Source organism: Mobula birostris, chromosome 5 (assembly GCF_030028105.1).
Source record: "Mobula birostris isolate sMobBir1 chromosome 5, sMobBir1.hap1, whole genome shotgun sequence".
Classification (NCBI taxonomy): domain Eukaryota; kingdom Metazoa; phylum Chordata; class Chondrichthyes; order Myliobatiformes; family Myliobatidae; genus Mobula; species Mobula birostris.
The window spans coordinates 87,765,013-87,781,607 of NC_092374.1; the positions used below are offsets into that span (position 1 = coordinate 87,765,013).

A 16,595-nucleotide genomic window follows, 5' to 3' on the forward strand; every position below is an offset into this window, starting at 1 on the left:
ACCACCCCTCCACGTCCGTGCTCGAAGACTTCCTCCAGACAAGCTCCGACTGGCGAAGGAGGAGTTCAAGAAGATGGAGGAATTGGGGATCATACGACGGTCCGACAGCCCATGGGCCTCCCCGCTGCACATGGTGCCCAAGGCAACCGGGGGGGGGGGGGGCTGGAGACCATGCGGTGACTACCGCAGACTGAACGAGGCTACAACGCCAGACCGCTACCCTGTGCCACACATTCAAGACTTCGCAGCAAACCCACACGGCGCAAGGATCTTTTCCAAGGTAGACCTCGTCCGGGGATACCATCAAATCCCGGTACATCCGGACAACATCCCCAAAACAGCACTCATCACCCCGTTCGGACTTTTCGAATTCCTTCAAATGCCATTCGGTCTAAAAAGTGCCGCACAGACGTTCCAGTGGCTAATGGACGCAGTGGGACACGACCTGGACTTTGCATTCATCTATTTGGACAACATCCTCATAGCCAGCAGTAGTTGGCAGGAGCATCTGTCCCACCTCCACCAGCTCTACTCCCGCCTGAGCGAGTTCGGTCTTACAATCAACCCAGCCAAATGCCAGTTCAGACTCGATACCATCGATTTCCTGGGCCACAGGATTACTAAAGACGCCAAGGTAGACGCGGTCCGCCACGAATTCCTGCAGGCCTTTGATTGTGTTGGGTCGGGGGAAGTGACCCAACACAATCAAAGGCCTGCAGGAATTCGTGGGTATGGTGAATTTCTACCACCGTTTCCTCCCCTCAGCAGCCCGAACCATGCGCCCCCTGTTCACTCTGATGTCGGGTAAGGGCAAGGACATTATCTAGGATGAAGAGGCCGCAGCCGCTTTCGTTAAACCAAAGAAGCCTTCGCAAACGCCGCGATGCTAGTGCACCCCAGAACGGACGTTCCTACTGCCCTCATGGTGGACGCATCCAACACAGCGGTCGGTGGTGTGCTGGAACAACTCATCGAGGGTTGCTGGCAACCCCTGGCGTTCTTCAGCAAACACCTACGACCACCTGAACTCAAATACAGTGCTTTCGACCGGGAGCTATTGGCACTATACCTGGCAATCCAGCATTTCAGATACTTCTTAGAAGGTAGGCCCTTCACCGCGTTCAGAGACCACAAATCGCTTACCTTTGTGTTCATGAAGATGTCCGGCCCCTGGTCGCCCCACCGGCAGTGACACCTGTCCTACATCTCCGAGTACACGACGGACATCTGGCATGTCTCGGGAAAGGACAACGTCGTGGTGGACGCACTATCCAGACCTACCATACAGGCCCTGTCCCAGAGGCACAGCAGGCAGACGCTGAGATCCCCAGTTACAGGACTGCAGTCTCCGGTTTACAGCTCCAAGACCTCCCCGTTGGCCCAGGTGAGAGGACCCTACTATGTGACGTAGCTACCAGCCAACCCTGCCCCGTCGTCCCAGCAGCCTGGCACCAGGGGGTTTCCGAATCCATTCACAACTTAGCACACCCCTCCATCAGGACAACCGTCTGGCTGGTCTCCAACAGGTTTGTGTGGCATGGGCTTTGTAAACAGGTCAGTGAATGGGCCAAAATGTGCATGCAGTGCCAAACGTCCAAGGTGCAGCAGCACACCAAAGCTCCGCCGCAGCAGTTTGAACCCACCCGCCCGAGGTTCGACCACATTCATGTGGATATGGTGGGGCCCTGCGAGTGTCACGAGGAGCGTGGTACCTCCTAACTATGATAGACCGGTTCACCAGATGGCCAGAGGCAGTCCCGCTCACTGACATTACCTCCGAATCCTGCGCCCGAGCACTGATCGCAACCTGGGTAGCCCGCTTCGGGGTACCGGTCCACATTACCTCTGACAGGGGCGCCCAGTTCACCTCCAGCCTGTAGTCAGCTATGGCCAGCCTTTTAGGATTGCAGCTACACCACACAACTGCCTACCACCCACAGTCGAACGGACTAGTGGAGCGTTTCCACCATCACCTGAAGTCGGCTCTCATAGCCCGCCTGGAGGGGCCTAACTGGGTGGACAAACTTCCCTGGGTCCTGCTCGGAATCCGCACAGTGCCCAAAGAGGATCTGCACACCTCGTCGGCTGAGTTGGTGTATGGCGCACCCCTGGTCGTCCCAGGAGAGTTCATACCAGCCCCAAGGGGGCAAGAGGAAGAACCCACAGCAGTCCTGGACAGACTACGTGAGAGGCTCGGTAACCTGGCCCCCATACCCACGTCACAGCACGGACAGAGCCCGACCTGCATACCCAAAGACCTGCAGAACTACAAGTTTCTTTTTCTACGACGGGACGGACACCGGGCACCGCTACAGCGGCCCTACGAGGGGCTGTTTAAGGTGATCAGGAACAACCAGTCCACGTTCGTGCTGGACATTGGGGGGGGGGGGGGGGGGGGAAGAGAGGAGGTTTTCACGGTGGACTGACTCAAACCGGCCCATGTGGACTTGGCGCAGCCGGTCCAGGCTCGGGCACCGCGGCGCAGGGGCAGACCTCCCAAACAGAGGCCGATCCAGACTGTGGACATTGGGGGAGGTATCACCGGTTCGGGGGGGGGGGGGGGGGGGGATGGTTTATGTGGCAACCCACTTTCTAGCACACACGAACCGGCTCACAAAACAGCGTGCGCAGGCAAGGGCCGGCCCCAAAAAGGGCACCAGGCCATCTTCACCAGCAGGGGGGAAAATCCCGCGCACGGAAAGGGTCTGGGAATATGCATTCCCCACAGCAGTCCCGCCCAGAGAGGGCGGGAACGGGAAGGCTTTAAAGCAGGCCGTGAAGTTTGAATAAGTCTCTTTCATCGCAACTCCAACTCACCGACTACATGTGGTTATTTTAGCGCTGTGTGTAGCACACTGCTACACTCCACTCTTTAAAAGAGGGAGGCAGCAGAAAGGAAATTATAGACCAGTTAGCCTGACCTCAGTGGTTGGGAAGATGTTGAAGTAAATTGTTAAGGATTAAATTATAGAGTACTTGGTGACGCAGGGCAAGATAGGACAAAGTCAGCATGGTTTCCTTAAGGGGAATACTTGCCTGACGAACCTGTTGTAATTATTTAAGGAGATTACAAGTAGGATAGATAAAGGGGATGCTGTGGATATTATACATTTGGATTTTCAGAAAGCCTTTGACAAGATGCCACACAAGGCTATATACCAAGGTAAAAGCCCATGGTATTACAGGAGTTACTAGCATGGTTAGAGCATTGGCTGTTTGGTAGGAGGCAATGAGTGGGAATAAAAGGGTCCTTTTCTGGTCGGCTGCCAGTGACTAGTGGTGTTCTGCAGGGGTCAGTGTTGGGACCACTTCTTTTTATGCTGTACATCAATGATTTAGATGATGGAATAGATTGGCTTTGTTGCCAAGTTTGCAGATGATACAAAGAATAGTGGAGGGGCAGATAGTGTTGAGGAAACAAAGGCTGCAGAAGGACTTAGACAGGATTATGGGCAAGAAAGTGGCAAATGAAATACAATGTTGGAAAATGCTTGGTCATGCATTTTGGTAGAAGAAATAAATGTGTGGACTGTTTTCTAAAAATCTTAAGATGGAAAGGGACTTGAGATTCCTTTTGCAGACCACCCTAAAGGTTGACTTGCAGATTGAGTTGGTGGTGAGGAAGGCAAATTCAATGTTAGCTTTCATTTCAAGAGGTCTAGAATATAAGAGCAGAGATGTGATGCTGAGGCCTTGTAAGATACTGGTGAGGCCTCACCTTGAGTATTATGAGCAGTTTTGGGCTCAGATCCAAGAAAAGGTGTGCTGACAGTGGAAGGGGTTCAAAGGAGGCTCACAAGGATGATTCCAGAAATAAAAGTGGTTATCACATGAGGAACATTTGATAGCTCTGGGCCTGTATTCACTGGAATTTAGAAAGATTGCGGGGGGGGGGGGTGGAATCATTGAAAACTTCTGAAGGCCTAGATAGAGTAGATGCAGGAAGGATGTTTCCCATGGTTGAGGAGTCCAGGACGAGAGGGATAGAGGGGCACCATTTTAAATAGATGTGGAGAATTTTCTTTAGTCAGAGCGTGGTGAATTGGTGGAATTTGTTACCACAAACAGCTGTGTAGGCCAGGTCAATGGGTGTACTTAAGGTGGAGATTGGTAGGTTCTTGACTGGACACGACATCAAAGGTTATGGGGCGAAGGCCGCAAAGTGGGGCTGAGGAGGGAAGAAAAGGGATCAGCTGTGATTGAAGGATGGAGCGGACTCGTGGGCCAAATGGCATAATTCGGCTCCCATGTCTTATGGTCAATGGACTCATTTTCAAGAATTCTTCATGTCATATTCTCAATATTTATTGCTTTTTTTTTAAAATATTGCAGTTTTTTGTCTTTTGCACACTGGTTGAACACCCAATTTGGTGCAATCTTTCATTGATTCTGGTACAATTATTATTCTATTACGGATTTATTGACTGTGCCTGCAAGAAGATGAATCGCGAGGGGGGGTGCGCGTGTACACACGCACACGCACACACACACACACATTTTGACAACAGATTTACTTTGAGCTTTGAAAATCATGCAATTTTTCATCACGGGAATTGAGTTTGGAAACAGCTCCGAAAGCTCTTACTAAAATAGCAAGCATTAGAAGCTGAGATGACATCAGCAGATATTCTGCAATCTGTTGCTGTGCGAAATTATCCAAGCCTGGCAGAAAGCCACGGACCTTTGTTTGCCTCATTTAGTAACAGCATAAGCAAAGGGCACAACTGGCCAAGTAACTTAGTATAGTATATACAACTTTCCATGGTAGAGAAATTACTGATTATGTAAAAGTGAAACTAGAGTCAGCAACTTCTTTTCATAAAGGATTGAGGTCTGGCCATTCAAACACACCCACAATTCACCCACATTACAGAACCATAAGCAGACCTGCCAAACAGATGCATCAGCCAGAGAGGAAGTTAAAAATAGTACAAGCCACCTCCCATGTCCCCTCCTCATTAAGTGCTTAACCAGCAGGTAGTAACTCCTTGGTGATAAAGACTTGAAAGTCTTGCATTTAAAATGGGCTCTCTGCTGGGTCTATTGATCTCGGTCTGATTGGCAATGGGAGGAAGGGAGGGGCAGGAAAAAGAGAAAGTTACTGCAATGAGTTGGTTTGTTGAGGAGGAAAAGCAGGAAGAGTAAATGAGAGCCTGATATCTCACTCCTGCTCAAAAACAAGCTGGCAATTTCTTTAACATGCAATAAATTTCACTCGTGAGCATAGTAAGTTATCAATCAGGTGAAGTCTGAGGAGTCTCACTTTACCCATACACCAATTAATAGTTCTCTCTGAGAAATAGCTGTTGGTAACAGGCAGCCTCCATTCACTCTCACTGGAATCTCAATGGATTTCAGAGACAAAATAGAGCAGCAATAAACACTGGTTCTCCCAGTTTAAAATGGCACTATGGAAGTTGGACAACAGCTTACCGGTAGTTCAAAAGGAAAGAAATACAACTAAAAACATTTTAACAACACTTTTTCTGAGGCAAATTGCAGTAAACTATCACTGCAAACAAAGAAGAGGCAAGTGAAGGCAAAGCAGACTCAAGGGATGAACTGTGCTGGTGCGAAGCAGATACTGTTCAGAGAATTTAGTACCGAACAAACACAAAGTAGGCAAAGACCTCAAAACTAGATACTGCCTTTATGGGAGGAGGAGGAGAAGATAGCAGCGCGACGCAGCGCACAGCGGCCACTCCAGTGAATGTTATCTGTAATCTGTCCAGTAGGGTGCTGTGCACAATCCTGATTTGACGGAGACAGACGTGAGAGCACGGAGGAACATCTAGAGAAACTTCTGAAATGCCTTCTTTGCTGCTGCTGTTACTGCGTGATCCAGAATCTCCGGCGGAGAAAGCCCTGAGTCCTCGGCTTTGCTTGTTGCTCGGCAGCCGGGGCGGGGTTGAAGCGCTCGGCAGAGGATGGTGCTCAGGAGGCTGTATCGGAAGCTCGAAGTTTTCGGACGGACTCAGAGTCAGCTGTGGTCGGGTGCTTCCAATGCATAGGCAGTTGTCGGCGCCTAGAGGTTTATGGCAGGGAGAGTTTCTCCCTTTTGCTGCCTGCTATCGGGAGTCAATTAGAACTTTGAGACTTTTTTTTTACCGTGCCCATTGTCTGCTCTTTATCAAATTATGGTATTGCTTTGCACTGCTGTAACTATATGTTATAATTATGTGGTCTTGTCAGTGGTAGTCTTTGGTTTGTCCTTTTTTTTGTGACATCACTCTAGAGGAACACTATATCATTTCTTAATGCATGCATTTCTAAATGACAATAAATGAGGACTGAGTGTCCTCATAATCTAATCTAATTTCATGAATTCACAGGGAGATGTTCCTCAAGTCTCCGCCAACGCAATGTTACAATTCAAATGCACCGAGACAATTGGTTCCTCATTGATGGGATCTATTGTTAGTACAAGGAAAATAGACCAATTCTTATAATATACCCATGATTCTGCTAACCCTTAGTCCTCGAGCTTAATTTTTCTGCCACAGTCTCTGAGACAGATGGTGTTGCTGTTGAAGATGGAGTTAGAGTTAGAGTGAGTGATTTGGAAGAATTTTTTTTTGTTTTCAGATGTTTTTATTGTGAAGCAACATCAGTTTAACCACAACCAACAATGTCCTAAAGTACAATGCTTTTTACTTTTCTTTCTGATTCGGAAGAATTCTGATATCCATCCACCTAAAGTGGGTGCGTGGTTGGATCACTCCAAGTGCTGCACCAATTTGGAGGGGTTGAGAAAGGCTTTGGGCTGAGTGGTGAGGTCTAGGCCCAGAGTGCATCGCTTCGGCGGGACCCAGGTCCCATTGCGTAACACAACCTGGTGCTTGGACAATTTAAAAACCAGCCCAGGAAAGACAGGATGTCAGGACTGGAGCCGAGGGATGAGTCAATTTCACTCCCTCTCCCATGATGTTCACTCCTTTCTCCATGGCTCTAAGGCTGTGAGATTGCTCCAGCTGCTATGCACTTCTTGTGTGTAGGCTTTGTGGCGATTTGCCCTGCTATATGATGAACTGAGACCAAGGCTTTGGGCCTACTCTGGCCGCTCCAGGGATTCGAGCCTTTGGACTCAATTTGGTTCAAGATGCTGTTACTTGCTTCTATTGTTTGCATGATTTGGGTTTTTCCTCTGCGCATTGGGCGTTTGTGTCTTTTTAAAAAATTGGCTTCTTTCAGGTTTTTTGCTTTATGGCTCCCTGCAAGCAGACAAAATCTCAAGGTTGTATAATTTATACATACTTTGAATCCTTTTGAACCATTTGGTTAGTTGCGAAACTGCCCACCTACAGCATTTTAACAAACATTTCTCGGCTTAATTCTTACATTAAAAAAGGTGATCACCATGTTACTCGGGGGAGGGTGCAAATAGTTCCTAGAAAACATTGTATAGCAATTTTCCATAACACAAAAAGTCACGTCATCTAAGTGTGCATCAAGAAATTAGAGATCAGAAAAAAAATTAAACATTGATTCTAAATTTTATCCTGTATCTCAAATTTTTGGCTGGTGATTTGTGAATTCTGGGAGGGTGAACTTCTGTTACCTGAACAGGTAGGCATAACAACTGTGTGCCCATCACACAACACACTTCAAGAACACCAAGCAGCTAAACAATCCAATGGTGGCCTACTGATCAGTCATGGCTTCATGCCAGGATAACGCTAGAATACAAATTTTGACTGCATTCCAACCAAAGTGGATCTATGTTCCTAGTTCCAATGCACTCTGCTTCCTTACAGCCTTCCAAAATATTCAGAAATTGCTCACAAGCTGCTGTTAAAAATCACTGATCATCAGAACAAGCTTCAGCCCATCAAGCTGAATGCTCATTTGCAAGCACAAGTTACCTCACAGAAGCTCTAAGAATAGGGTTCTCAGTCTGAATTGTTCCTTCACATTATTAGCAACTAACTTTAAAAAGATACCTATAAATCATCAACATCCCATCTCTAACCCCCTTCCCCAATAAGGACAAGCACCATGATAAATTCTATATTATGCAATGAGATCAGAATCTACTTTGTGTTGCAAATACGAGCATTTTGGTGTGCATTAACAGAAGGAGCCCATTCAACACATGACCATGATGCCAAATAAGACTAACAAGACAATTATTTTTTTAAAAATTCACTGAGCATGGCTGATGAAGCCAACATTCATTACGATCTCTTAAAAGAGCTGAAACCTTGGCAAAGTTACTTTCACATTGCTGTTGAGTAGAGTTCCAGCAATGATCATTTCCAATTCAGGATGGAGGGGAACCTACCAGTGGCGGTGCTCCAATAATCTCACTCTCCAGTACTTGGCTCTAAACCTTGAATGTTATGGCACAGAAAGTTTGTAAACTCAGTCAGATCTATCATGGGTACTAGCCTGCCCAGCAGCCAGAACATCTTCAAGGAGCGATGCCTCAAAAAAAGAGAAAGCAGCATCAATCATTAAGGACCCCATTTACTGAGGACATGCCCTCTTCTCATTGTTACCATCAGGGACGTAATCCAGGAGCCTGAAGGCACACTCTCAACTATTCAGGAACAGCTTCTTGTGTGTATTCGTGCGCACGTGTATGTGCATACGTGTATGTGTATATGTATATCAACTACTCAAGGATCATGACACTGGTGCATTCTTCAGAAAATTAAATTTAGACATTTCCTTCCTTGTCAATACCTTCAACTGCATGGATGCAGTGCCTTCAACACATCACAGCTACAAGATCTGTAAACCTTCAGTATGAGGAATGCCTGCAGTTTGAAAAGCCAGTACTGAAAGCATTATAGTAACTCTCTCAGCACTAATATACCCTCAACAATTTGATTACAAATCAATTTAGCAATAACACAAGAGAGAAGAATAGGGGTAGGGAAGAAACTAAAACCAATCACTTCTAAAGGAACTGGTGGAGAACTATATATGGAAGTTGTCAAATTTGACTACATGCCTAAAGGAGAGTGAGCCATGTGGCAGAAGGCTTAAGCAACGTAAATGCAGATTTCCATTGAAATTTGTAACTGACACAATGCTAAAAAGAATATTGTGGAATAATGGCAAGGCAAATCAGCTCTCTCTTTCAAAAGGAAAGAATTTAAATCCATACTCACACAATCTCCCCCAGAGGCTCAGCTGGATTTTTTTTGTCAGTTAGGATGGCGATAGGGATACTACAATTGGTCTCAGTATCACTGGGTAGGAGAAAGAAAAAAAAAATTGACAACAGGACAATAAGCAACTCCAAATAAGCAGATTGCTGGTTGGCAATGAAACATCATGTGAAGCATCTATTTTTTTGGAACAGAGAAGGCCAACTCGGCTGCAAACAATTATAAACATTTTGGATAAGAATTAATAAAATGCGGAAATTACTGCTATTTTAAGATTCAAAGGATATATTCACCAGGACCTTCAAAAGTGAAATCACATGACAGAAGAGTCAAAAGTCATAGTATTCTTTGCTTTATAAAAAGTGAAGAAATTATTTTTCTTGAATAACCAATAGAAATCATTACATGAAATAATGTAACACTCCCATTATTTACTCTATACTATAGAACAGGGGTTCCCAACTTCTTTTAAGCCATGGACCCATACTAATAACTGAGGGGGTCCCTGCTCTACAGGGATCTTGAGAACATGGGTCAGGCAATACCAATGTTGCAACAAAATGTAGAAAACTTTTAAAGGTAGGCATGCGTGCTAAAAATTGACGCTGGCTCTGTTAATTCCAGTAGTGAATAGTTTGGGAAATATTTGGAACAAATTGAATTTCAAACAAAAATTCTACCAAGTTCAATTCCCTAACAAAAACAGTAAGATAGTTAAACATCTCAAAAAGTAATGAACTATATAGGGAAAATGGATAGTTCTTCCACACATACAGCAGAAATGAGAAAAGCTGAACATAATATCAGTATCTTCCAAAGTCCAACACTACAACCCCGTCATGAGAGGTGGAAACTGGTAAGTCTGGTCAACTCTGCTGAAGCTGTATAGGCCAATCCCCTGCACAATGGGAAGTGCTGATGAACTCCAACCATAACATCTACTTCAGAGAACAATGAAGATGGGAGGTTATCGAATGGCCAATGATTGACTGGGAGCTAATGGCACATGTAATTAAAATTACCAGTACGCCCGCAGCTACTCAATGATGTGCCAATTTGAGGATCCAACCACAGTATCTAATAACATTCAACTACTAAGAGCTGCCACTCAAATGTAAAAATGCAATGCAATCCATACTAGTCGAGTGGCAAAGCAAAAAGGAGTTGGTGACCAGTTAAAAAGAGCAGCTAAGAAAATAGCTGTTGCCACCTGTCTGAAACAGACCTTGTTAGAACTTTGATGTGTGTTGCTTGAATTTCCAGCATCTGCAGAATTCCTGTTGTTTTTGTTAGAAGTTTTTTGGTTTCACTGCTGGCCTAGTACTAACCAAACTGCTGGACTTATGATAAAAATACACATGTAACATGCAATTTCCCATGCAATGACCATTAATCTTGAACAAGAATTTCTTCCACTGATATTCTTACTGGTTGATAAATTTACGACAAACCTCCTGCCCATTTTGTAATTTAGCAGTAAGATCATACTCAAAGTGAACCTTGTAGCACTGAACTCCAGTGCTTTCAGCCCCCCCATTTCACCCAGGTCAGCTCTACCATTCAACAGTAGCTTAGCCCATGCCTTATCGGCCTATAGCTAACATTATAAAGTATTGACCATGATAAGTCCTCCTAGAATATCTCAATGGGATAATTTCCCATACTAAACTTGAACCAACCTCTCCCTGTACTCCATACACGTTGAGATCATATTCATTGCAATTAAGTGATTACTAACTTATAATTGCCTTTATTGAATTGCTGAACATTAAAATCTGCCTGAAGAACCTACGTTATCTTTGCTGTCACAGAAATTCCTTAAATACTCCAAAGCCAATACTTCCATGAATTCACTGCTCATGAACAGTAGTTAGTAACAGCAATGTTCACTGATAAATCAAGTTAATCCAGTACCAGCTTTCCTCGAGTCCTACAATTTAGAAAGATTACAACCCTTCATCACCATGCGGGCAACTAATGCTTAAGCACTGGAATGTTATAATAGCTATAACACACGACCGTAAGAAATGCAAGTAATTTGGCCTTGCATGCCTGCTTTCCATTCAGTACTATCAAGGCTCATTTTTTTGTATCATTTTCATTTGCTTGCACTAATGCCGCATCCTTCAATTCTACAATATTTAAAAATCTATGAATGCCATTTATCTATTCAGTGATTCGGTCTCCATAGCTCTTTTGGATAACACATCTTCTATCTGGGTGAACAAACATACTTTCTCTTTGCTGTCCTGAATGGCTGTTATGAGAATGTTTACTTGTCAGTCAAAAGCCACTTCTATCGTGCGGGTTATCGAGTGGCCGGTTTGACGTATACAGCAGCTGTTTCCCAATGGTTGTCTTGTGTGCCATGTTTCCGTCACCTCGGGGTACAAGAATAGCACATGCAGAAGGCTCGCTCTCCCCTTTTGTTCCCTGGATGCGCTTCATATTGAGGTTGGGACCAGTGCTGAAGAACCATCGGGAAAGTATGCTCCAGACCTAGAAGGCCCGAACACACTCTTAGCTAAGTATCTGTTCGTTGAATATTTAGTTTTGTACTTAGATGTTTGGCTGAATCTATTACTGTTTGTAAATAAATGATTAATATGCTTATTCATAGTCAGTGTCTTCTGTCTCACTCACCAAACCTGTGAACCTGCTTCTACACTACAAGGGTCATTTCTTATTTTGCAACTGCAACCCTACCACCACTCTCATCAATGCGATCACATATCACTCTTCTAAACATCAGAAGGCAACCCCAGTCTATTCTCTCATAACAAGTCTGCCTCCCCAGAAAGGAACCTGGAGAATCTTAGCTGCATCTTTCTATGCCTGTACCGGTGGTACAGTGACATCCAAACCAGACTTCAGAACGAGGGGTCCCTGGTTCAAATCCAGCCCGCTAGCAACTCTGCCTCGTAAAACAAATGTGCAGAAACAGCAAGGTTGTCACCCAACGTCCCAAACTGGGATGGGGGTCTTTCCTTAGTCAGAAGTCCAGCCAGGTTCCCAATATTCCAGTTGCAGTCTTTCTTCTCTGTATGTAACCAGGCAACCTCTTTTATACTCATTCTTCTTGCAGTGAAAGACAACGTCCTGCTTACTTGCTAAATCGGAATATAGGTAACCCTCCCATCCCTACAATAAGGAGGTGGCATTCTGAGAAAACAGAGCATATCACTAATTTCCAAGAGTTGCAGTAAAGTCACCTGCATGCATATCATTTCACAAGAATTAAAGTTATAACATTTTCTTCCTGTAAATTCCCTAACAGTGAATTCTATTCTGTAGCTCAAATTTCTGGGGAGTGATTTGTGACTGATGCAAGGGCAAATTTCTGCTACAAAAAGGAAGTAATGCAGAGCTGCCTGTATTTACTCTCGGTAATTCATACACAAAGATACCAAAGCTCAATTGAATACCAATTCCTTTTAATCCTGCATTTAAAAATATTCAGACAAAACAGTTTCCTAAGATTTCCTGCCTCCTACACTTACGCAGAAAAACTGTTCATATTATGGTAAAGTTACTAACATATTTGGAACTGTTCTATGAGTCATGAAAATGATTTTAAATATTTTGTTGACCCAAGCACATGGACTGTTCAGGAAAAAAAATGAACCCAAACATCATTTTAACATAGCTTAACTATGACACACAACCACACAACTAAAAGTTAACCCACTGCAAATAAACCTGCTCTATTATCTTCAAACACGAGGAAATTTGCAGATGCTGGAAATTCAAGCAACACACATAAAAAATACTGGTGAACGCAGCAGGCCAGGGTCTCAGCCCTAACCGTCAACTGTACCTCTTCCTATAGATGCTGCCTGGCCTGCTGCATTCACCAGCATTTTTTTAATGTGTGTTGTATTATCTTCAAAATTGTACCAACATTAGAAGCACAAAGAGGAAAGTGTGCATTTTACTTAAGCTTTTGAGCTTTTCCTTTTTGTAGATTCAGGGTAAAAAATGTCAAGATGCTTTACTAGAACTCAACCAAAATTTGAGAACTTGTTGAATGCTAATCAACTGAAGCTACCTGGCACAAATTATCTGAATGAACACATCAGGCACCAATTCAATGGCTTTGCAACATGTGCAAAGATCATACTACGATTTGTAATTTGTTACCATATAACCATATAACAATTACAGCACTGAAACAGGCCATCTCGGCCCTTCTAGTCCATGCCGAACTCTTACCCTCACCTAGTCCCACCAATCTGCACTCAGCCCATAACCCTCCATTCCTTTCCTGTCCATATAGCTGTCCAATTTAACTTTAAACGACAACATCAAACCTGCCTCAACCACTTCTGCTGGAAGCTCGTTCCACACAGCTACCACACTCTGAGTAAAGAAGTTCCCCCTCATGTTACCCCTAAACTTTTGCCCCTTAACTCTCAACTCATGTCCTTGTTTGAATCTCCTCCACTCTCAATGGAAAAAGCCTATCCACGTTAACTCTATCTATCCCCCTCAATTTTAAATATCTCTATCAGGTTTCCCCCTCAACCTTCTAGTTCCAAAGAATAAAGACCCAACTTGTTCAACCTTTCTCTAACTTAGGTGAGGAAACCCAGTTAACATTCCAGTAAATCTTCTCTGTACTCTCTATTTTGTTGACATCTTTCCTATAATTTGGTGACCAAAACTGTACACAATACTCCAAATTTGGCTTCACTAATGCCTTGTACAATTTCAACATTACATCCCAACTCCTATACTCAATGCTCTGATTTATAAAGGCCAGCATACCAAAAGCTTTCTTCACCACCCTATCCACATGAGATTCTACCTTCAGGGAACTATGCACCATTATTCCTAGATCTCTCTGCTCCACTGCATTCTTCAATGCCCTACCATTTACCATGTATGTCCTATTTTGATTAGTCCTACCAAAATGTAGCACCTCACATTTATCAGCATTAAACTCCATCTGCCATCTTTCAGCCCAATCTTCTAATTGGCCTAAATCTCTCTGCAAGCTTTGAAAACCTACTTTATTATCCACAACTCCACCTATCTTAGCATCATATGCATACTTACTCATCCAATTTACCACCCCATCATCCAGATCATGAATGTATATGATAAATAACATTGGACCCAGTACAGATCCCTGGAGGCACACCACTAGTCACCGGCCTCCAATCTGACAAACAGTTATCCACCACCACTCTCTGGCATCTCCCATCCAGCCACTGCTGAATCCATTTTACTACTTCAATATTAATACTTAACAATTAAAATCTTCCTAACCAACCTTCCATGTGGGACCTTGTCAAAGGCTTTACTGAAGTCCATATAGACAACATCCACCGCTTTACCCTCGTAACTTTCCTAGTAACCTGTTACTGTACATCCAAAAGGTTACAACTCCCAAATCAGAACGTGGGCATCATGGTAGTGAGGAATATACCACATGCATCGTACTGTTCTTATTCTACTGACCAAGATTTGACATCTCATACAAAACCAAAGTGAAAAGGCCAAAGATTCTCTAGATTTGTGTCCACTGTACCTTGTATCACCACGTTGTACAACCAACTGCATTTGTGGTTTGAAGGTCAGTGGGGTTTGAGGTGACTTACTATGGAAATCCATTAAAACCACAGCTGTTCTAAATAATTTCAGGTACTTCTGCTATAATATATTTCTATAAAGTAAATTGGTTTTATTACAAATGAATAGGGAACACTATTAGCATAATCCTGGCTGCACTGGTCGAATAAGATTACAATTGGGTAAACCAGCTTAAATCTAAACTTTAAAAGCAACTCACATCAAAGCTGCTGCCTGACCTGCTGCGTTCACCAGCAACTTTGATGTGTGTTGCTTGAATTTCCAGCACCTGCAGAATTCCTCGTGTTTGCGTTTAAAAGCAACTATAGCCTGTTTGGTTGTATCTTTCTACAACGTAAAGTTTCCAAGGAATACAACTATCAACATCAGTAAAACTAGAGAACTGATTGTGAACTTCAGAATGGGTAAGATGAGGGAACACGCACCAGTCCTCAGAGGAATCAGAAGTGGAGAGAGCCAGCAATATCAAGTTCCTGGGTGTCAGTATCTCCAAGGAACTAACATGGACCCAACATACTGATGCAGCTACAAGGAAGGCACAACAGTGGTTATACTTCATTAGGAGTTTTAGGAGATTTGGTATGTCACCCAAAACACTTGAAAATTTCTGCAGGTATACCACGGAGAGCATTCTTAACTGGCTGCATCACTGTCTGGTGGTGGTGGAGGTTGGGGGAGGTCGTGGGGAGAGGGTGTGGTTTGTGTCCACACAGGATCGAAGTAAGCTAGAGAGAGTAATAAACTTAGTCAGCTCCATCATAGTATCCAGGACATCTTCCAAGGACCGATGCCTCGAAAAGACAGCATCCGTCATTAAGGACCCCCCATCACCCAGGTCATGCTCTTCTCATTGCTACCATCAGGAAGAAGGTACGGAAGCCTGAATGATTCTGGAACAGCTTCTTCCCCTCTGCCATCCAATTTCTGAATGGACATTGAACCCATGAACACCACCTCGCTACTTCTTTATTTCTATTTTTGCATCAGTTATTTAACTATATATATCTAACACAAATTTCAGCAAATATATTATATATACCTACTTGCTGTACCTCATGTTTTTCTTCTATTGTTATGTATTGGATTGTACTGCTGCAAAGACAAATTTCACAATATATGCTGGTGATATTAAACCTGATTCTGAATTACTTTATAGTGTAACTACAAGTGGCCCCCATTTTCCCAACGTTCGCTTTACAACACCTCACTGTTACAAAAGACCTACATTAGTTACCTGTTTTCGCTAACACAAGGTGTTTTCACTGTTACGAAAAAAGGCAGCGTGCGCCCAAGCAGCCAAGCTCTTCCCCCGGAACTGCATTCTGGCCGTCATTGCTTAAACATGTGCTTTATTTCGATTTATTTTGTGCATCTGTTAGCAAGATGAGTTCTAAGGTATCAGAAAAGCCTAAAAGAGCTCGTAAGGGTGTTACACTTAGCGTAAAAATAGACATAATTAAGCGATTCGATTATGGTGAACGAAGTAAGGACATTGTTCGCGCGTTGAACTTGCCTGCGTCCACCATTCGCACTATTTATACGCAGAGAGAAATGGCGTTTAGTTATTCATATAAGCAAGTGTTTAACTGTGATGAAACTGCAATTTATTGGAAAAAATTGCTAAGCAAGACATGTATTTCGATAGAAGAAAAGCAGGCTAAGGGACACAAGGCATCGAAAGACAGGTTTACCCTAATGCCTATTAACGCCATTGGTGATGCTGCCCTTAAGCCTCTACTAGTGTACCATTCAGAAAATCCAAGGGCACTTAAAGGTGTTGATAAGAAATCGCTTCCCATTGTGTTCTGTTCACATCCAAGTGGTTGGAATACCAAAGTGCTTTTTTCTGAGTACATAAGTGGATACGTTAGTCCTTTTGTTGAA

General features: G+C 43.8%; 1 protein-coding gene across 7 annotated transcripts in view; it reads right to left on the reverse strand.

Moving 5' to 3' along the window:
* The window catches only part of LOC140197848 (GRB10-interacting GYF protein 2-like), a 160,104-nt gene that overhangs the window by 123,506 nt on the left and 20,003 nt on the right, over nt 1-16,595 (reverse strand). For 6 of the 7 annotated variants that reach the window (XM_072258360.1, XM_072258366.1, XM_072258363.1 and 3 more), the window contains exon 4: nt 9,117-9,197. The exons of the other annotated variant lie outside the window; for it this stretch is intronic. The gene's annotated coding sequence lies outside the window, so the exon portion shown is untranslated. The remainder of the gene's footprint in view (nt 1-9,116; nt 9,198-16,595) is intronic. 7 annotated transcript variants of the gene reach the window in all.